The 23,995-nt window shown below is 41.3% G+C and overlaps 1 pseudogene; it reads left to right on the forward strand.

The window, feature by feature from the left end:
• The first annotated feature begins 4,722 nt into the window (after positions 1 to 4,722).
• Positions 4,723 to 23,611, forward strand: LOC104845498 (E3 ubiquitin-protein ligase RNF220-like; annotated as a pseudogene).
• Positions 23,612 to 23,995: the final 384 nt, after the last annotated feature.

The following is a 23,995-nucleotide window of genomic DNA, read 5'->3' on the forward strand; positions in this document are numbered from 1 at the left end:
AGCGACTGTTGAAGTTTTATACTTCAGGTTAACAAAGTTACGTGCACCAGCAGTAATGATCAAAAGCACAGGTTTTGGAAGTCACTGCCTAAATTCAAATCCCAGTTTCTCCATTTACGGACTGTGTGACCTTGAGCTTAGTCTACATTTCTTTCTCCTCATCTGAAAAATGGGAATAATTGCTTAACATATAGGGTTGCTACTAGAAATAAATGACTTAATACATGTAAAACAATTGCCTAGACAGTGCCTAGCACATAATACCACCACCCATCTGTCAGTTTGCCATTCTATATTGGCTTCCATATGGCTGTGATCCTGGAAGCTATATTATCAGTATTTCAAATATTAGCAGGGTCACTCTTGGTGGACAGGTTTCAGCAGAGCTTTCAGACCAAGACAGGCTAGGTAAAAAGAAGAAGCCTGGCAATATGCTTCTGAAAATCAATCAGCGAAAACCCTATGGATCACAACAGAGCATTGGCCAACCTTCTTGCTTTGGCTACACCATCCAAAAAACCAAAAACCAAACCCAGTGCCGTGGTTTCGATTCCGACTCGTAGCGACCGGGATCAATCCCTGGACAAGTACATCAAGTTTTGTGAAGTAGAGGGCCAGTGAAGGTGAGGGAGACCCTAGATAAGACTGGCACAATGTCTGCAACAATGGTTTTGAACATGTGAGGAAGACGAAAGATTGGGCAACATTTCATTCTATTTACATAAGGTCACCATGCCCCCACGTGTCTGTCAGTTTGTCATACTGTGGGGGCTTGTGTGTTCCTGTGATGCTAGAAGCTATGCCACCCGTACTCAGATACCAGCAGGGTCACCCGAGGAGGACAGGTTTCAGCTCAGCTTCCAGACTAAGACAGACTAGGAAGAAGGACCCGGCAGTCTACTTCTGAAAAGCATTAGCCAGTGAAAACCTTATGAATAGCAGCGGAACATTGTCTGATATAGTGCTGGAACATGAGCCCCCCAGGCTGGAAGGCACTCAAAAGCTGCCTCCTTAAAGTAGAGTCAACCTTAATGACGTGGATGGAGTAAAGCTTTCAAGACCCTTATTTGCTGATGTGGCACGACTCAAAATGAGAAGAAATAGCTGCAAAAATCCATTAATAATCAGAACCTGGAATGTATGAAGTATGAATCTAAGAAAATTGGAAATCGTCAAAAATGAAATGGAACACATGAACATCGATATCCTAGGCATTAGTGAGCTGAAATGGACTGGTATTGGCCATTTTGAATCAGAGAATCATATAGTCTACCATGCTGGGAATGACAACTCGAAGAGGAATGGTGTTGCATTCATTGTCAAAGAGAACGTTTCAAGATCTATCCTGAAGTACAATGCTGTCAGTGACAGGAAAATATCCATACGCCTACAAGGAAGACCAGTTAATACAACTATTATTCAAATTTATGCACCAACCAACCACTAGGGCCAAAGATGAAGAAATAGAAGATTTTTATCAGCTGCTGCAGCCTGAAATTGCTCGAACATGCAATTAAGATGCATTGATAATTACTGGAGATTGGAATGTGAAAGTTGGAAACAAAGAAGAAGGATCAGTCGTTGGAAAATATGGCCTTGGTGATAGAAACAATGCCGGAGATCGAATGATAGAATTTTGCGAGACCAACGACTTCTTCATTGCAAATACCTTCTTTCACCAACATAAACGGTGACTACACACATGGACCTCGCCAGATGGAACACACAGAAATCAAATTGACTACATCTGTGGAAAGAGACTATGGAAAAGCTCAATATCATCAGTCAGAACAAGGCCAGGGGCCGACTGTGGAACAGACCATCAAATGCTCATATGCAAGTTCAAGCCGAAACTGAAGAAAATAAGAGCAAGTCCACGAGAGCCAAAATATGACCTTGAGTATATCCATCCCACCTGAATTTAGAGACCATCTGAAGAATAGATTGGACGCATTGAACACTAGTGAACAAAGACAAGACAAGTTGTGGAATGACATCAAGGACATCATCCGTGAAGAAAGCAAGAGGTCACTGAAAAGACAGCAAAGAAAGAAAAGACCAAGATGGATGTCAGAGGAGATTCTGAAACTTGCTCTTGAGCGTCAAGCAGCTAAAGCAAAAGGAAGAATTGATGAAGTAAAAGAACTGAACAGAAGATTTCAAAGGGCCTCTTGAGGAGACAAAGTAAAGTATTATAATGACATGTGCAAAGAGCTGGAGATGGAAAACCAAAAGGGAAGAACACGCTCAGCGTTTCTCAAGCTGAAAGAACTGAAGAAAAAATTCAAGCCTCGAGTTGCAATAGTGAAGGATTCCATGGGGAAAATATTAAACGATGCAGGAAGCATCAAAAGAAGATGGAAGGCATACACAGAGTCATTATACCAAAAAGAATTAGTCAATATTCAACCATTTCAAGAGGTGGCATATGATCAGGAACTGCTGGTACTGAAGGAAGAAGTCCAAGCTGCTCTGAAGGCATTGGCAAAAAACAAGGCTCCAGGAATTGATGGGATACCTATTGAGATGTTTCAACAAACAGATTCAATGCTGGAGGTGCTCACTCGTCTATGCTAAGAAATATGTAAGACAGCTTCCTGGCCAACTGACTGGAAAAGAACCATATTTACGCCTACTCTCAAGAAAGGTGATCCAGCTAAATGTGGAAATTATAGAACAATATCATTAATATCACACACAAGCAAAATTTTGCTGAAGATCATTCAAAAATGGCTACAGCAGTATATCGACAGGGAACTGCCAGAAATTCAGGCTCGTTTCAGAAGAGGACATGGAACCAGGGATATCATTGCTGATGTCAGATGGATCCTGGCTGAAAGCAGGAAATACCAGAAGGATGTTTACCTGTGTTTTATTGACTATGCAAAGGCATTCGACTGTGTGGATCATAACAAACTATGGATAACACTGCGAAGAATGGGAATTCCAGAACGCTTAATTGTGCTCATGAGGAACCTTTACATAGATCAAGAGGCAGTTGTTTGGACAGAACAAGGGGATACTGATTGGTTTAAAGTCAGGAAAGGTGTGGGTTCGGGTTGTATTCTTTCACCATACCTATTTAATCTGTATGCTGAGCAAATAATACAAGAAGCTGGACTGTATGAGGAAGAACGGGGCATCAGGATTGGAGGAAGACTCATTAACAACCTGAGTTATGCAGATGACACAACCTTGCTTGCTGAAAGTGAAGAGGACTTGAAGCAGTTGCTAATGAAGATCAAAGACCACAGCCTTCAGTATGGATTGCACCTCAACATAAAGAAAACAAAATCTTCACAACTGGACCAATGAGCAACATCATGATAAACGGAGAAAAGACTGAAGTTGTCAAGGATTTCATTTTGCTTGGATCCACAATCAACGGCCATGGAAGCAGCAGTTGAGAAATCAAAAGACGCATTGCACTGGGTAAATCTGCTGCAAAGCACCTCTTCAAAGTGTTGAAGAGCAAAGATGTCACCCTGAAGACTAAGGTGCGCCTGACCCAAGCCATGGTATTTTCAATCGTGTCATATGCATGTGAAAGCTGGACCTTAAATAAGGAAGACCGAAGAAGAATCGATGCCTTTGAATTGTGGTGTTAGCGAAGAATATTGAATATACCACGGACTGCCAAAAGAACGAACAAATCTGTCTTAGAAGAAGTACAACCAGAATGCTCTTTAGAAGCAAGGATGGTGACACTGCGTCTTATATACTTTGGACATGTTGTCAGGAGGGATCAGTCCCTGGAGAAGGACATCATGCTTGGCAGGGTACAGGGCTAGGGGAAAAGAGGAAGACCCTCAACAAGGTGGATTGACACAGTGGCTACAACAATGATCCCAAGCATAACAACGATTGTAAGGATGGCGCAGGACAGGGCGGTGTTTGGTTCTGTTGTGCATAGCATCGCTATGAGTCGGAACCAGCTGGACAGCACCTAACAACAATTTTTACAGAAGCTGATCACCAGTTCTTTCTCCCATGGAGCCACTGGGTGAGTTCTAACCTTCAATCTTTTTGGAGAGTAGCTGAGCGCTTACCCATTGCACCACCAGGGGTCCTAATTTTGTGGTAACCATATATAAATATTCTTTAACCTTTATCCTAATCTTTCTAATCAAATGGTAATGGATAATCCAGTTTGCATTCTAAATGCACTTGTATCAAGAAATTCTTTATTTTCACTTTATGGCAGTATAATGAAAAAAAAAATTTTTTTGGCGTATAATAAATTGTGCATATTTAAAGTTATAATTTAATAAATTTTAACATATGTATACACCCATAAAACTATCACCACATTCAAAATATTGAACATATCCATTACTCTCAAGTTTCCTAATGATCCATCCTTCCTCTCTGCTTTTCCTCCCCTCTCTTCATCTCCAGGCAACCACCAATCTGCCTTCTGTCACTATAGACTGGTTTGGTTTTTCTAAAGTTTTATGAAACTAGAATCATACACTACTGTATCCGTCAGGGTTCAATCAAAGAAGCAGACAACTACGAGATAGATTAGATAGATCGATAGATAGACAATTGATAAAACGATTTTACTTTATGCAATTGTAGGAGCTGATGAAGCTGTCTCTGTAAGTCTTCCCATCTGATGCTGGAGCTTGAAGCCCATGGGGCACAGACAGTTGAAAAAGATGGATGTAAAGTGGGGGAGATCAAGAACAAGCTGAAACCTGTAAACACAAGCCGGAGCACATGAGGATACGCAGAAACTTGAGTGTGTTCTTACTGCTTTTGACCCGCGGTGGTATGAGTGTTCTGCAGAAGCCAGGGCCCTTTGTCACAGAGCTAAGCACACACCTGGTTCAGGCATTGGAGAAGCTAAAGGAGAATCCAAGAACAAGTAAAGCAATTGCAGGCCCAGCCGCTGCCTTATGCCAGGAGCTGAACCAGCCATCAGTGACCACACGTATGAGCTACAAAATGGCGGCTGCTGCATTACTTCTGCCCTCCAGTATCCCAGAAGATCCTCTCTGTGGCCCACGCAAGACAAAAAAATGTGCAGGAAAGGAAATTCTGGGAAATGTAGTTCATTCTAACCAGGCTGACACATTGCAAAACCACCACAAGTATATACTCCTTTTTTTAATCTACCTTTGTTTACTCAGTGTGATTATCTTGATAGTCATCCATGTTGTTGCATGTATCAATAGTCCATTTTAATTGCTGAGTAGTTTTCCACTGTTGGAGTTCTTGGTTGGTGCAAACGGTTAACGTGCTCAGACGTTTACTGACAGGTTGCATGTTTGAGTCCACCCAGAGGTGCCTTGGAAGAAAGTCCTGGCTTCCGAAAAAGCAGCCATTGAAAACCCTATGGAGTACAGGTCTACTCTAAGACATATGGGGTCACCATGAGTCAGGGCTGATTTGATGGCAATACGTTTTTTGCTTTTTGGTTTTTTTCCTTTAGTATTCCACTGCAAGGATATACTTGTTGTTAGCTGCTCAAGTCAACCTCTGATTCATGGCAATGGGATAGGACCATTGTGAACCACAGTTTTCACTGGCTGATTTTTGAGTAGTAAATCACCAGGCTTTTCTTCCCAGTGTGGGTATGCTACAAATTACCTATTTTTGTTTTGTTTTTTGGGTTTTTTTAGCTACAAATTGTTTATATTCATTTACTTGTTGATAAATATTTAGGCTGTTTTCAGTTTGGGCTTTTTACAAATAAAGCTTCTATAATATTTCTGCAGGAGTCTTTGTAAGAACACATCCTTCCTTTTCTTTCGGGCCCTGGTGGTTTAGTGGTTAAGAGCTTGGCTGCTAACCGAAAAAGGTCAGCAGTTAAATCCACCAGCCACTGCTTAGAAACCCTATGAGGCAGTTCTACTCTGTCCTATGGGGTCACTATGAGTTGGAATCAACTTGACTGCAACTGGTTTTGTTTTGTTATGTTTTTTTCCTTTTGGGTGGATGCCCAACATTATGAATTTTACCTCATTGGGTTCTGGATTTTTTTTTTTCCCCTGTGTATATTCTTGAGCTGTATTCTGGGATACAGTTATTTGAAAAAAATTCATCCTTTGGGTCTTGCTTTTATAATTTCTTAGGCAGGTTCCCAGAGCAGTGCTCAGTCTAGGGCTAATTATTCCCCAGTACGGGGACCTTCGTATACACTTCACCTAATGCCCCAAGAATTGTGAGTTTTTTAGTCTGGCTAGAGGATGGCGCAGGACCAGGCAGTGTTTTGTTCTGTTGTGCATAGGTCGGACACAACTGTAAGTCGAACACAACTCTATGGCACCTAACAACAGAGGAAACAGGTAATATTGCCAGTCCTGTGTACACACCAGACTCTGTTCCCTCTGATCTTTTTGGTGGTTCTTTTCCAGGTCTCTGGTGGTTTTCTAACTAATACGCAGATGCTCATCAGTACTCTGCTGAATACTGGAGAGAGACTCTGCAGAGCTCGAAAGTTCTCTCTGAGTGACTCCCTTTTTCTCTGATACTCTGCCCTTTGTCTTCCTGGACTCTCAGCTCCATTTCTTCAATTCAGGAAGTCTGCCAACTTCCATCTGGGTTCCTCCTTTCCGTAATGCAGCCTAGAAACTCTCTCAATAAGCTGGGGTAGTCATAGGGCTGGCTCATCTCGTTTGGTTTTTATCTCTCAGGGATAACATTTCGTTGCCTGATGACCAGTGCCTTGAAAACTGTGGTTTCATATATTTTGTCTGCTTTATTTTTGGTGAGAAGGCAAATCTTTATTCAAATTCCTTAGTCAAAGTGTCTTATTAAATACCATTGAAATTTGCATCCTACAACTTCACTATAATTTTTACTAAATATGAAGAAAAAATGGAAATTTATTTCCTCACTACTTTTCTCATAACTTGAAAACCCTGGTGGCATAGTGGTTAAGAGCTATGGCTGCTAATCAAAAGGTCAGCAGTTGGAATCCACCAGGCACTCTTTGGAAACCTTATGGGGCAGTTCTACTCTGTCGTATAGGGTCACTATGAGTCAGAGTTGACTCAATTCAGAGGGTGTGGTTTTTTAGTTTTCCTCGTAACCTAAGAGAACGGCCAACACAGTAGGAATTTAAGAAACTGTAGTAGGCTGGTGGGTGATATTCCTGGTACAACCAGGAATTTCTGGACACTTGAATCACACTAATTGTGTGTACTGGGGTTAAGGTAAGATGACAAAAAAAGATAGTACTTCAGAAGGAAGGTTCCAGTGGTCCACAGTCCCTAACTTCTAGCATATGCTGAGTCACACAGCCCTCTTTCTCCTTTCACCTCAGGAAGGTCCTGTCAGTAGAACTGATACAGCTACTTACTGTTTACCAGGGATGCTGAGAAGGTTAATCTGGATCAATTAATCCATTGCTTGCAAAAAGTGCAATATTCTTCCTAGGTACATGATGAAAATTACCCAGAAAACACACTCATGATGTGCTGCTGAATTTTGAAAATAAGAATGTCAATAAACAACATAAAAATGAAAGATACTGCTTTACAAAATGTATCACGTCCATTTATTCTGCCAGGCAAAGTAGGGTTCCTCTCATTTAGGACAGACTGCTTTGTGGCCTACTAATAACGTATATATTTTACGGGTAGCAATAAAGTCTTATTAGTACAAAATCTCATTACAGCTAATGATGCTTAAATCTCTCTCTTGAAGGAGGCAAGATTGTCTTGCTTTAGAGGAAGTTGGCAGGTAGGTGGATTGATAAAGTGAGGAGAATTCAGAAAGGTAAGACATGTTGCAAGGCCCTTCCTGGTCCCAGTCTCTGCAGCCTACTCACCTCACAGTTGGGGCCACTTGACCCTTGGCATCAGGTCCATGTCTCTCCATCCTGTAGGTACCAGACCAGGCTCGTTGCCCTGGAGGTGATTCCTACTCATAGCAACCCTATAGGACAGAGTAGGCTGGTGGATTTGAACTGCTGACTTTTGGTTAGCAGCCATAGCTCTTAACCATTACGCCACCAGGGTTTCCTCCTCTAGGTAAGTTGTTTTCAAAATGTGGCCCCAACCAGCAGTAGTTATCTAGGAATTTGTTAGAAATACAAATTCTCAGGTCCCCCCGCCTCCCCAGACCACAGAACTAGAAACTCGGGAGGTGAGGCCCAGCAATCTGGGCTTTTACGGATTTTCCAGCTGATTCTAATGCAGACTGAAGTTGGAGAACTGTTACTCTACCTCGTCATCTAATCATTTCTCCTACCTTGTCAATTGATTTTCTTATTTATTATCTGCCTTTTACTTTGGCCACATATTAAAAATACTTGGGGAGCAAATTAAAATCCCTGTGGCCAGGCTGAGACTTGTTGTTAGTTGCCATTGAGTCCATTCTGACTCATGGCGACCCCATGTGTATGGAGTAGAACTGCCCCATAAGATTTTCAAGGCTATGACCTTTCAGAAACAGATCGCCAGGACTGTTTCCCAAGGCACCTCTGGGTGGGTATGAACCGACAGCTTTTTGCCAGTAGTACAATGCTTTGCCATTTGCGCCACCCAGGGCTAAGACTGAGACCAAATAAATACACATGGGGGGAGGAGGGTAAGAGGAAGGGATATGCATCCCTATTTTTAAAACTCTTTCCAGGGGATCTTAAGGTGCAACCAAAATGGAAAATTACTGTCTGAATGAGGATGACCTTCACAGAATACATTTAATCTCTTTTGCTGCTGTTATGGGTTGAGTTGCATCCCCCCAAAATATGGTTTTAAATCCTAACCTCTATGCCTGATTATAATCCCATTTGGGAATGAGTTATCTCTGTTATGTTACTGAGACAGGATTAAGCATAGGGTATGTTTTAAGTCAATCTCTTTCGAGATGTAAGAGAGATTAAATAAGCAAGCTAGAGATGCAGGCATGGGGGAAACACATGGAAATCACATGAAGATCACTCAGAAACAGAAGCTCAAAGACACAAGGACCTTCCTCCAGAGCTGACAGAGAGAGAAAGCCTTCCCCTAGAGCCAGCATCCTGAATTTGGACTTCTAGTCTCCTAAACTGTGAGAAAATAAATTTCTGTTTGTTAAAGCCACCCATTTGTGGTATTTCTGTTATAGCAGCACAAGATAACTAAGAGCTTCTAACTGAAAGTTTGGAGGTTTCAATCCACCCAAAAGTGCCTTGGAAGAAAGGCCTGGTTTTCTATTCCTGAAAAATTAGCCATTGAAAACATTATGGAGCACAGTTCTACTCTGACACACATGGGGTCGCCATGGGCTAGGAATCAACTGAACAACACTGAGTTTGTTTGTTTCAGGGAATTTATTTTTGCCCGGCACTCTGGGGCTCAGCCTCACTTCGTCCTTAGAGACATGGGCTTTGGAGTCCAGTTCTGATAACTAGGGTCTTGCCTTCTTCCTCCATCCAGGTCCCAATTTATACCCCTATTGTGGTAAGCAGGCTCTGCTTTTATGTCTGTCTTGGTAATCTGAGCAGTGCTGCAGTCCCTCAGGAAGAGGTATGCTATGTGTGAAACTGTGGTGACTTTGGGATCAATACGACTGGATTTGAAGCCTGGCTCTTCCACTTACCAGATATGTGACATTAGCCAAAATACCAAGAGGGAGAGTAAAAATCACCAGAAATCACACCCAACTGGAGATTATCACTAATAACATTTTATGAACAACCTTATTACACGTCTTTAGGTATGTGTATACATGTATAAGGAGCCCTGGTGGCATAGTGATTAAGAGCTCAGCTGCTAACCAAAAGGTCGGCAATTCAAATCCACCAGCTGCTCCTTGGAAACCCTATGGGGCAGTTCTACTCTGTCCTATAGGGTTGCTATGAGTCAGAACCAACTAGACCACAGGTAACAACAACAACATATGTATGTGAAGAGGCCCTGGTGGTGCACTGGTTAATAACCAAAAGGTCAGCAATCGGAACTCACCAGCCACTCTGTGGGAAAAAGATGTGTCAGTCTGCTTCCATGAAGATTTCAGCCTTGGAAATTGTACAGGGTAGTTTTACTCTGTCATATAGGGTTACTATGAGTCAGAGTCAACTAGATGGATATGGGTTTGGTTTTTCATTTATTCATGTGCATACATACCCACTGCCCACTGCCGTAGAGTCGATTCTGACTCATAGAAACCCTGTAGGACAGAGTAGAACTGCCCCAATATACATACATAAAATTTTACATAAATGAAATTATATAACATGTTTTTATTAATATGGAAAACTTCCCTAGTCCCCCTCTTTTTTTTTCTTACTCCATCCTCTACATCCCACTTCTTCACTTTCCCCCAAAGAATTATTGTTAACAACCCATGTCATCTTAATTCCTTTTCCATATTCACATTAAAAAAAAAAAAAAATGTTGCTTTTGAGTCAATTCCAACTCATAGCAACCCCATAGGACAGAGTAGAACTGCCCCATAGGGTTTCAAGAAACAGCTGATGGATTTAAACTGTCCACCTTTTGGTTAGCAGTCAAGCTCTTAACCACTTCATCACCAGGGCTCCGTATTCACATGTTGTTGTTGGTGTTAGGTGCCCTCTAGTCAGTTCTGACTCATAACGACCCTATTATGTACAACAGAATGAAACGCTGCCTGGTCCCGTACCATCCTCATAATCTTTGTTATGCTTGAGCCCATTGTTGCAGCCACTGCATCAGTCTATCTCATTGAGGGTCTTCCTCTTCCTCACTGACCCTCTACTTTACTAAGCATGATGTCCTTCTCCGAGGGCTGCTCCCTCCTGGTAACATGTACAAAATATTCTTCTAAGGAGCATTCTGGCTGTACTTCTTCCAAGACAGATTTGTTCAGTTTTCTGGCAACCCATGGCATATTCAATATTCCTCACCAACACTATAATCAAAGGAGTCAATTCTTCTTAGGTCTTCCAGCTTTCATATGCATATGAGACGATTGAAAATACCATAGCTTGCCTCAAGCAAACCTTAGTCCTTACAGTAACGTCTTTGTTCTTCAGTGCTTGAAAGAGGTCTTTTGCAGCAGATTTGCCCAATGCAATGTTTCATTTGATTTCTTGTCTGCTGCTTCAGTGGACATTGATCATGGATCCAAGTAAAATGAAACCCTTGATAACTTCGATCTTTTTTTCTGTTTATCATGACGTTGCTTACTGGTCCAGTTGTGAAGACTTGTTTTCTTTATGTTAAGGTGTAATCCATACTAAAGGCTGTAGTCTTTGATCTTCATCAATAAGTGCTTCAAGTCCTCTTCACTTTCAGCAAGCAAGGTTGTGTCATCTACATAACACAGGTTGTTAGTGAGTCTTCCTTCAATCCTGATGCTCTGTTCTTCATATAGTCCAGTTTCTCAGGTTATTTGTTCAGTATACGGATTGAATAATTGGGGTGAAAAGATGCAACCCTGACACACACCTTTCCTGACTTTAAACCGTACAGTATCCCCCTGTTCTGTTCAAACGACTGCCTCTTGGTCTATGTACAGGTTCCTCATGAGCATAATTAAGTGTTTTGGAATTTCCATTTTTCGCAGTGTTATCCATAATTTGTTATGATCCACAGTCAAATGCCTATTATGTTCACATAACCATATGCAAATAGACACACACATAGGATTTTTTTTTCCTCCCCATTCTTTACTGTTGTTTTTTTCAAAAGGAATGTTAATATATATATTACTCTGTATTTTCCATTTCCTACTTAAAAATACATCGGGGCACTCCCTCCAAGTATAGATTTACGTAGAACTCATTCTCTTTGTTGGTTGCATATTAGTACATCCTATGAATTGCCAAAATATATTAACTTATTTCCAGAAGAATATTTCAATAAACATTCCTGCATTGTTTGTGTGTACACACACATACACACTAGAACTTTCTATAGTATACAGTTCCTGGAGTGGTATTGCTGGGTCCAATCTCATGTGTTTTTGCTTATTGTAGATATCGCCAGATAATTTTCCAAAAAGGCTATAACAACTCATATTTCTAAGAGCAATGCTTAAGAGTGCTCTTCCCCACATCCCTGCCATCAGTAAGTGTTATATGTCTTTTTAATTTTTACCAATTTGATGGTTGAGAAACGAGAACTCCTTTTACTTTAATGTGCATTTCTCTGATTATTACTGAGGTTTAAAAGGTGCTTCATGTGCTCATTAGTCATTTTGAATTTTCTCTTCTATGAATTAGCTACTACAATTTTGAAAGTTTTTATTTTGGAGTATTCACATTTGTTATAAATTTATAAGAGTTCTTTACTCATTACAGATAATTCCCTTTTGTCCATTATTCACATTGCATCATTTTTCCTTCCTTTTTTTAAATTGTGTTTTAGGTGGAAGTTTACAGCTCAAGTTAGTGTCTCATACAAAAATTTATACACAGATTGTTATGTAACCCTAGTTGCTATCCCTGTAATGTGATAGCAACGCTCCTCCTTTCCACCCTGGATTTCCCATGTCCATTCAACCAGCTCCTATCTCTTTCTGTCTTCTCATCCCACTTCTGGACAGGAGCTGCCCATTTAGTCACATGTATCTACTTCAGCTAAGAAGCACACTCTTCAAGAGTATTATTTTATGTTTTATAGTCCAGTCTAATCTTTGTCTGAAGAGTGAGCTTCAGGAATGGTTTTAGTTCTGGGTTAACAGAGTTCAAGGGCCATGTCTTCTGGGGTTCTTCTAGTCTCAGTCAGACCATTAAGTCTGGTCTTTTTACTAGAATTTGAGTTCTGCACCCCACTTTTCTCCTCCTCCATCGGGGTCTCTTTCTTGTGTTCCCTGTCAGCGCGGTCATTGGTAGTAGCCAGGCACCATGTAGTTCTGATCTCAGGCTGGTGGAGTCTCTGGTTTATGTGGCCCTTTTTTTTCTTGGGCTAATATTTTCTTGGGTCTTTGGTGTTCTTCATTCTGCTTTGCTCCAGGTGGGTTGAGACCAATAGTCACATTATATCATTCATCTTTTAGTTTATGAAATCTTTTGTTCTATAACTTTGTAATGTAATCGGGTTTTTTACATCATGATAAATGGAGAAAAGATTGAAGTTGTCAAGGATTTCATTTTACTTGGGTCCACAATCAACGGCCATGGAAGCAGCAGTCAAGAAATCAAAAGACGCATTGCCTTGGGTAAATCTGCTGCAAAGGACCTCTTCAAAGTGTTGAAGAGCAAAGATGTCACCCTGAAGACTAAGGTGTGCCTGACCCAAGCCATGGTATTTTCAATCGCATCATATGCATGTGAAAGCTGGACAATGAATAAGGAAGATAGAAGAAGAGTTGACGCCTCTGAATTGTGGTGTTGGCGAAGAATATTGAATACACAATGGACAGCCAAAAGAATGAACAAATCTGTCTTGGAAGAAGTGCGGCCAGAATGCTCCTTAGAGGCAAGGATGGCAAGACTGGGCCTTACATACTTTGGACATGTTGTCAGGAGGGATGAGTCCCTGGAGAAGGACATCATGCTTGGCAGAGTACAGGGTCAGTGGAAAAGAGGAAGACCCTCAACAAGATGGACTGACACAGTGGCTGCTACAATGAGATGAAGCATAACAACGATTGTAAGGATGGCGCAGAACCAGGCAGTGTTTGGTTCTGTTGTGCATATGGTCGCTGAGTCGGAACCGACTGGATGGCACCTAACTACAACAACATCTTGGTTAAAGGGTCTTCCTAATCTGTATTTTCTCCCACATTTCTGTCAGTGTGTCATACTGTGGGGGCTAGAGTGTTGCTGTGATGCTGAAACTATGCCACTGGTATTCAAATACCAGCAGGGTCATCCACAGAAGACAGATTTCAGCTCAGCTTCCAGACTAAGACAGACTAGGAAGAAGGACCCAGCAGTCTAATTCTGAAAAGATTTAGCCAGTGAAAACCTTATGAATAGCAGTGGAACATTGTCTGATATAGTGCCGGATGATGAGCCCCTCAGATTGGAAGGCACTCAAAATTCGACTGGGGAAGAGCTGCCTCCTCAAAGTGAGTTGACCTTAATGGATGGAATCAAGCCTTCAGGACCTTCATTTGCTGATGTGACATAACTCAAAATGAGAAGAAACAGCTGCAAACATCCACTAATAATCAGAATGTATGAAGTATGAATCTAGGAAAATTGGAAGTCATCAAAAATGAAATGAAACACATAAACATTGATATCGTAGGCATTAGTGAGCTGAAATGGGCTGGTATTAGCCATTTTGAATTGGACGATCATATGATCTACTATGCTGAGAAAGACAACTTGAAGATGGATGGAGTTGGTTCATCATCAAAAAGAACATCTCAAGATCTATCCTGAAGTACAATGCTGTCAGTGATAGGATATAACCCATGCCTACAAGGAAGATCAGTTAATACGACTATTATTCAAATTTACGCACCAACCACTAAGGCCAAAGATGAAGAAATTGAAGATTTTTACCAACTTCTACAGTCTGAAATTGATCAAATATGCAATCAGGATAAATTGATAATTACTGGAAATTGGAATGTGAAAGTTGGAAACAAGACAGATCGGTAGTTGGAAAATATGGTCTTGGTGATAGAAATGATGTTGGAGAGCGCATGACTGAATTTTGCAAGACCCGTGACTTCATTGCAAATACCCTTTTTCACCAACATAAACAGTTGCTATACATGTGGAACTCACCAGATGGAATACACAGGAATCAAATCGACTACATCTGTGGTGTGACCCCAGTACTCCCCAGCAAGCTTTCTCCTTTTTCAAAATGGGTAATTTTTTTTTTTAACTGAGAGCTTGATATGATGAACCTGTAAGTTCTTCTCCTTCCTCTGCCTGCCTCCTCTTTCACATAACTCTGTTCACGACTTTGTTTTGATCTGATGCTAATGACTTTGTTCTTTGTTTGATCTGATACAAATAACTTTATTTTGTTCTGTCTGACCACCTGTGACTTTCAACCCCCCACATGGAGATTGGAGCCCAGGTGTCTGATATGTATATCTTTAGCCTGATAAAGAGATGTCCAGCATGTATCTTTCTAGTCTAATAAAGAGTCTTTTGCCACTACTTTGTCATGAAAAACTCCTCCAGCCATCTGCGGAGTACAAAGACACATCTAACCCTTGTAAAAGTTCTATATAAGCTTTAATGTAAAATTGCTCTTTGGGACTCCATAGAGATAGCCTGTGTTGCTGTCAGGTGCCTGGTGATATATAAAATATATATATATATATATATATATATATACACATCCCCTTAATAAATTTTCTCACTCTTTCTGACTTGGAGTATGTTTCATTGGCTCGACTGCTCCAGGGCATGAACCCTAATCAGGTAGCAGTAGGAAGAGACAATGGAAAAGCTCAATATTGTCAGTCAGAACAAGGCCAGGGACTGGCTATGAAACAGACCATCAATTGCTTATATGCAAGTTCAAGTTGAAACTGAAGAAAATTACAAGTCGACGAGAGCCAAAGTCCGGCCTTGAGTATAGCCCACCTGAATTTAGAGACCATCTCAAGAATAGATTTGATGAGTTGAACGCGAGTGACCAAAGACTAGATGAGTTGTGGAATGACATCAAGGACATCATAAATGAAGAAAGCAAGAGGTCATTAAAAAGACAGAAAAGAGAAGACCAAAATGGATGTCAGAAGAGACTCTGAAACTTACTCTTGAATGTCAAGTAGCTAAAGCGAAAGGAAGAAATGATGAAATAAAAGAGTTTGACAGAAGATTTCAGAGGGCAGCTGGAAAAGACAAAATGAAGTATTATAATGACATGTGCAAAGGCCTGAAGATGAAAAACCAAAAAGGAAGAACTTGTTCTGCATTTCTCAAGCTGAAAGAAGCAAAGAAAAAATTCAAGCCTCAAGTTGCAATATTGAAGGATTCTATGGGGAAAATATTGAACAACTCAGGATGCATCAAAAGAAGACGGAAGGAATACACAGTCATTATACTAAACAGAATTAGTTGACACTCAAATCATTTCAGGTACTGAGGGAAAAAGTCCAGTCTGCACTGAAGGCATTGGCAAAAAACAAGGCTCGAGGAATCAACAAAATACCAGTTGAGATGTTTCAACAAACGGATGCAGCCCTGGAGGTGCTCACTCATCTATGCCAAGAAATGTGGAAGACAGCTTCTTGGCCAACTGACAGAAAGAGATCCATATTTATGCCTATTCCCAAGAAAGGTGATCCAACCGAATGTGGAAATTATAGAACAATATCATTAATGTCACATGCAAGCAAAATTTTGCTGAAGATCATTCAAATGCAGCTGCAGCAGTATATCAACAAGGAACTGCCAGATATTCAAGCTGAACTCAGAGGAGGACACGGAACCAGTGATATGATTGCTAACGTCAGATGGATCTTGGCTGAAAGAAAATAACAGAAAGATGTTTACCTGTGTTTTAATGACTGTGCAAAGCCATTCGACTGTAGGGACCATAATAAATTATGAATAGCATTGCAAAGAATGGGAATTCCAGAACACTTAATTGTGCTCATGAGGAACCTGTACATAGATCAAGAGGCAGTCATTTGAACAGAACAAGGGGATCTTACGTGGTTTAAAGTCAGGAAAGGTGTGTGTCAGGGTTGTACCCTTTTACCATACGTATTCAGTCTGTATGCTGAGCAAATAATTCAAGAAGCCGGACTATATGAAGAAGAACGCAGCATCAGGATAGGAGAAAGAGTCATTAATAACCTTTGATATGCAGTTGACACAACTTTGCTTGCTGAAAGTGAAGAGGACTTGTAGCACTTACTGGTGAAGATCAGAGACCACAGCCTTTAGTATGGATTACAAGTCAACATAAAGGAAACAAAAATCCTTACAACTGGGCCAATAAGCAACTTTATGGTAAACAGAAAAGACTGAAGTTGTCAAGGATTTCATTTTACCTGGATCCACAATCAATGCCCATGGAAGCAACAGTCAAGAAATCAAACAACACATTGCTTTGGGCAAATCTGCTGCGAAATACCTCTTTAAAGTGTTAAAAAGCAAAGATATTACCTTGAAGACTAAGGTGTGTTTGACCTAAGCCATGGTGTTTTCAATCGCCTCCTATGCATGTGAAAGCTGGACAATGAATAAGGAAGATCAAAGACCTGACACCTTTGAACTGTGGTGTTGGAGAAGAATATTGAATATAGCATGGACTGCCAAAAAAATGAACAAATCCGTCCTGGAAAAAGTAAGACCAGAATGCTCCTTAAGAAGCAAGGACGGCGAGACTACATCTCGCATACTTTGGATATGTTATCAGGAGGGATCAGTCCTTGGAGAAGATCATCATACTTGGTAAATTAGAGGGTCAGCGAAAAAGAGGAAGACCCTCAATGAGATGGATTGACACAGTGGCTGCAACAGTGGACTTAAGCATAACAATGACTGGGGGGATGGCACAGGACCTGGCAGTGTTTCTTTCTGTTGTACATAGGTCACTGTGAGTCGGGACCAACTCAATGGCACTTAACAAGAACAATCTGTATTTTATTACATTTCATCTAAAATTATTATTTTTAAAAAATATTTATGTTCTTTATGCAGCTGGTATTTACATTTATGTATTATACAAATTATACAAAGTAAGGGGTCTCTAGCAGATGCTGTCTATACCTCTCCTTCCCTACCCACGTCCCTGTGAACTTTCCCTGTGCTCTGGCAGATTTCCAGCGGCCACAGTCTAAGTCTCTGCACTTGAAAGTTTTTTATTAGACCTACAAAAGACCATTACAACCATGCAACACAGGTTCAAAGGGCTAGGGGATTAACACCATCACCATCATCATCACGAGCACCCACCAATGACTCCCCAGAGTTGATATAGAAGTAACCAGTTCCCTGGCTACATAATTTGTAGGGCCCAGGGCAAAATGAAAATGAGTCCTAGGCTTGGGGTGTGTCTTAGGCTGGGTTCTCTGGAGAAGCAAAACCAATAAAGTGTATAAATGTATGTAGAGAAAGATTTATATCAAGGAAACGGCTCACACCATTGTAGAGGCTGAAACATCCCAAGTCCATTTATCAGGATAGAAAATAATAGGATAGAGGCTTCCCTCAATTCACATAGCCACAGGGCTAGCAAACCCAAGATTGGCAGGTCGGAGAGCAGGAGGTGGCACAGGATCCAGAATGGGCCAAAAAGCCAGAGCATCTGCTTATATTTGGATGCAGGCCACACCCCCAAGGAAAATCCCTTGCAACTGATTGGCTACCCATAGCAGATTCAATCATGGCAGTGATCACATATAAACACTGAGAATCATGGCCCAGCCAAGTTGACATACAATCTTAACCATCACAGGATGCAAACATCAATCTCCTCTTCCCATAGACCTGCTGCTACAATCCAAGGATCAAGAGCAGGTGATAGGCCCCTACCAATTGCCCACCAAATGCACCATGGCAATGCCAGCCCATGGCAGGGTCATGCATTGCTTTACATCACCCAAACACCCCACCAGTTGTGCATCTTACACCACCTCACCCCCACCCCAGGCCAGCACCCAAGACACTGCTGAGGGCAGAAAGCAACAGTGAAGCATCCCCGCTCCCCACCCTCTGATGCAACTCCGTCACTGCCCTCAAGCCAAGGGTGGCAATGGTTGTCAGTGGCCAGGCCCACCAGATGGCAGGAAGCTGGCAGGTGGGAAGCAGTGGGAGGAGAAACCTGGCATGAGCAGAGGCTGCAAGCTCCCTGGGGCAGTTCAAATCCACCAGCTGCTCCTTGGAAACCCTGTGGGGCAGTTCTAATTTGTCTACCCAGCTATGAGTTGGAATTGACTCGACGGCAACAGGTTTGGTTTAGTTTTGATTCTGTAGAGCATTACAGAGTCCTGGTGGCACAGTGATTAAATGCTTGGCTGCTAACCAAAACGTTGGCAGTTTGAAACCCAGCAGCTGTTTCATGGGAGAAAGATAGGACAGCCTGCTTCTGGGAACCATATGGGCCAGTTCTACTTTAACCTACAGGGTTCCTATCAGTTGGAGTTGGTGTGATGGCAATGAGTTTGGGTTGGTTTGTCTTTGTTTGTTTTTTGGCTATGTAGAACATTAAACCCCAAGTGCAAGGTCTTTCTGGGGCTCTGTGCCCCTGCACTGGTGACATGCCCTTAAGTCAGCCCTGCTCTTGACCCTTGGCTGGGATAATTCTGGCTTTTGTGTTTTACATACTTCTGTTCTCAGAGTTTCCTCCTGGACTGAGCTGCATTTGCCCTGTGTGGTAGTTGATTTAATAATGCACCTTTTTGGGGATATCTTACCTTTGCACTACTTTCCCATTCTTTTAGCAGTGTTCTGCTCCTCCTGAATCAAACCTAGAATTGCGCTAGAATCCTTGCTCAGAATCTGCTTCCAAGGGAACCCAAACTAAGACAGCGTTCAACTCAATTTTCTTCCAAACAGATGCTACAAGTTGGGTTTCTACAAGAGCTCCTACCAGCTGTGTATGAAAAAAAAAAAGAGGGTTACTCAAATCCACAGCCCTCTTGGTGTTTTCCAGCTTTCTAATTTTTGGCATTCCACAGAGTACTAAGTGATATCTAATTGTTGGCTTAATTTGCATTTCTGTGATTAAAAGTAAGTTTGAGCTTTACTTTGTGTGCTTATTGGCATTACGACTTTCTCTTTTGTAAACCGTTGAAATTATATCCATTTTCCTATTTGGGTGGCTGTCTTCTTGTTAATTTTCAGGAGTTCCTTGCTATTCAAGACGTTGAACTCTTATCAGTTTTAGACATTTTAAACACCTTATCCTATCCTATTATCTTTCTATTCACTCTCTTCATGATCTCTTTCAATAATAGAAATTTTTTATTATGATCTAATCAAATTAATTTTTTTAGTAAATGCGTATCTGTTTGTTGTGTGCCATCCATTGGATTCTGACTCATAGCCACCCCACATGACAGAGTAGAATTGCCTCATAGAGTTTCCTAGGCTATAATCTTTATAAGAATAGATTGCCGGATCTTTCCTCTCATGGATCAGCTGGTAGGTTTAAACTTGACCATTCAGTTAACAGCCAAGCACTTAACCATTGGCCACCAGGGCTCCTTTAGTACCCTAAAAAAAAAAACGCAGACAAAACCAGCCTATGTGGTAGAGACTGTTGCAACAGCCCATGGCAGTAAAAAAAGGAAGAGAAAAATCATCTTATTCTGTAACTTCCTCTTTAACCCTGAGGAGACTTTTCCTAAAAGTGCCCAGAGCAATGCCATGCTCTGATTTGTTTAGGGTTGAACCCTTACCTCATGCTGTATACAAATATTAACTTGGGATGGACCAAAGACCTAAACATAAGAACTAAAAGCATAAAACTATTAGAAAAAACAGGGTACATCTTCATGACCTTGGATTTGGCAATGGGTTCTTTTATATGACACCAAAAGCACAAGCAACAAAAGAAAAAAAATTGATAAATTGAACTTCATCAAAATTAAAAACTTTGTGTATTAAAGGAAACTATTAAGAAAGTGAAAAGACCCACAGAATGGGAGAAAATATTTGCAAATCATGTATCTCATAAGAATCTAGTATCCAGGATATATAAAGGACTCTTAGACCTCAGTAACAAAAAGACAAACCACCCAATTAAAAAATGGGCAGAAACTTAAATAGATTTTTCTCCAAAGAAGATAGACATGACCAACAGGCACGTGAAAAGGCATGCCACTTCCTATACCGCATCACGCCCACCATGATTAATGGATAAACAACATGTGTATGATGGAATCTTGTTCAGCCATAAGAAGAAATGAAGTACTGATAAATGTTACATGTATAAACCTTGAAACTTTATGCTAAGTGAAAGAAGTCAGATGCAGAAGGTCGCATATTGTATGATTCCATATATATGAAATATCTAGAATAGGCAAATCCATAGAGAGAAAAAGCAGATTCATGTTTGCCAGGTCTGTGGGGAGAAGAAAATCAGGAGTAACTACTTAATGAGTAAGGGGTTTCCTTTTGCATATGATGTTTTGTAACAAACACCGGTGATGATTGCACGACATTCTGAGTATATTGAATGTCACTGAATTGTTCGCTTTAAGATAGTTAATTTTATGTAATGTGAATTTTATCTCAAAATAGCAGAAAGAAAAGTGAAATATCCCCAATTATTTGAGAATTAAACAAAACACATCTAAATAATCCTTGAGTCAAAGAAGAAATCCAGAGGGAAGTTAGAAAATATTTTTAACTGAGTGATAATAAAAACACAACTTATCAAAATATATGGGATTGATGAAACACAGCCCCCCTCCGCAGCGCGAAACTGTGGAAAGTCACACTTCAAGGGCCAACAGGGCTGCTGCCGCTCTGGCTAGGAGTTAAGACCTTCCTGCGAGTGCAAGCCATCTGTAGACCTGACTGAACGTTCAGATTGGGAAAATGGAACAGACAAGCAAGATGAAGAGGAGAAGGAAGGCTCCTGCACGGCTGAGAATGGTACTGTAGACATCAAACGTGAGAACGGCAACCACTTTGAGGAGTATGAGTGGTGCAGGCAGACGCAGATACAGGCCCCCATTCTCCAGGAAGGTGGCCTCTAAGTCTCTGGCTTCATCATGTGCAGAACCTGGACAGTGATGCTGACTTGGCTGTGGATGTGGATGATGACGACATTCTAGGGTGAGGGAAGGCGTAATACACGGAGGCTGATAAAATCTCCTGCACAGGTGAGGAGCCTGATCAAGCCAGGAGAGGCACTCCAGGGCTCAGCCCTAAATGGCAGCACAGGCATCACACCTGAGTTTTCTAAATGGGATAGTGAGGAGATGCCCTCCTCCAACAGTGGTGAGAACAGCAAACAGGAGGACATGCTGAAGACCTTCAAGAATGGCACCGTGGAGAAAATCACCAAAGATTCAGCCCTGAAGGTTCAGGTCAGGGAGCTTGAACAATAGCTATCTCATGGGAGCTTTTACAAATGCCTCATCTGCATGAACTCATACTAGATCGCCCTACTTACTATGCAGTGTTGGTGTGTGCACTGCAAGTAGTGCTGGCTGTGGACCCTGGGTGCCAAGACACTTACCTCAGTGCACCATAGTCACCGCACCCGGAGACATGCGAAGGATCTACTGTGAGCCAACTGCTCCAGGTAGGCCTTGCCTCAAGCAGCCCCACCTGCCCCCAGCCTCTGTGACAGTGACCTTCTCCCTTCACACATACTTGTACACAGGTTCCTCATGTACATACATGCACACACACACAAACACAGACACAGGACTAGAGCCAGAGTGGAGGCTGAGGCCCAGGTCCTGCCTGCTGGCCCCTACCAAGACTGGGGACTGTACCCGTTCTAGGCTCTTTTCCCCGGGTGGGACAGGGAGGTAGGTTAGGGAAGTAGGAGAGTAAGGCTTTTGAGATCCGGATCCAAGAAGGACAGACAGACATGCCAACATCAGACTGAAGCATATGTAAGACCATGTATGTTTACAATGCTGTGTACAAACGGGACAACTCCTTACCCTTTACCCCATTACCTCCCTTTTTATTTGCAGAATCTTCTTGTTTTTTAAGAACACCTGGAAGCAGTGCCTCCTTCAGGGCTGGCTGGGGGTTCGGCCCATGCACCTCTTGGGGTGCTGCCTCTCCCTCCCCCATGGTGCCCCTTCCCTCTCCCGAGTAAAAAAAATATTTCTTCTAGACATGGGCACATGTCCCAAGGGCCATGTCCTCTCCTTAGTCTTAGCTCATTAGGCTCTTTATAAGGAGTTGGAGGGAGGCAGGAAATGGGAACTGACCTGAAGCAGGGGCTAATACTGAGGCTGGATGAGGGTACCCCTGGTTGCCCAGCCTCCTGACAAGAACCATTCCTAGGATAAGAGCTACTGTTCCCAGGAAAATGTGTCTCCCCTACTACCTCTCACATGGACCCCAAGGTATGACGCTGTGTGTATTCTAGGCAAAGCTACTTGTCGTTTCCCTCTGTAAATGATATATGACATGAATTAAACCAATACAAAAAAAAAAAATCTATGGGATACATCTATAACAGTGCTTAGAGTAATATTTGTAACTTTTAATGTTTATATTAGAAAAGAACAAAAGTCCAAAATCAATTATCTAAGCTTTTACCTTAAGAAGCTAGAATAAGGAACATATTAAATACAGAGCAAGAAAAACAAAGGAAATTACAAAGATAAAAGGAAAACCAAAAATACAAAATTTTTAAAAAATAGGTGAAATCATAATCTGGTTGTATGAAAGTGTCAATAAATTGTGTAAACTCCTAGCTATGCTAATCAAGAAAAAAAGAGAAAAGACACAAATTATCAACAATAAGAATGACTAACAGGACATTATTACCAAAAACTCATTGCCAATGAGTCAATTCTGACTCACAGCGACCCTGTAGAAGAGAGTAGAACTGCCCCATAGGGTTTCTGAGGCTGTAATCTTGATGGATGCAGACTGCCACATCTTTCTCCCACGGAACGGCTGGTGAGTTTGAACTGCCGACCTTTAAGTGAGCAACTGAGTGCTTAACCACTGTACCACCAGATTCCAGACATCATTACAGTATCTACTGGCGTTAAAAGGACACTATAAGATTATCATGAATAAATTTATGCCAATAAATTTGAATATTTAGATGAAATGGACGAATTCTTTGAAAGACCTGAAGATTATGAACTTCCAAAATTGGTACAACAATGATTCTTATCCCATGTGCTCTTTCAGAATTTTCTCTTCCCCTATCTATGTCTCATCACCTTGAACCTGGGCAGGACTTTGCAATGCCTTCTGCTAATAAAATACAGCTGAGTGATGCTATGTAACTTCAGGAGGAAGGAACCCTTTCCAACTCATTTTATGAAGCCAGCATTGCCATGATACCAAAACCAGTCAAAGACATTGCCAAAAAAAAAAAAAAAAACCTACAAACCCAATATCCTTCATGAACATAGACACAAAATTCATTAGTAAAATATTAGCAAATTGAATCCAGCAATATACAAAACTGATAACACATGACAGCCAAGTGAAGTTTATCCCAAGAATGGATGGTTGGTTTAATATATGAAAACCAATCAATATACT

The sequence above is a fragment of the Loxodonta africana genome, chromosome 6 (genome assembly GCF_030014295.1).
Source record: "Loxodonta africana isolate mLoxAfr1 chromosome 6, mLoxAfr1.hap2, whole genome shotgun sequence".
NCBI classification, from domain to species: Eukaryota; Metazoa; Chordata; class Mammalia; order Proboscidea; family Elephantidae; genus Loxodonta; species Loxodonta africana.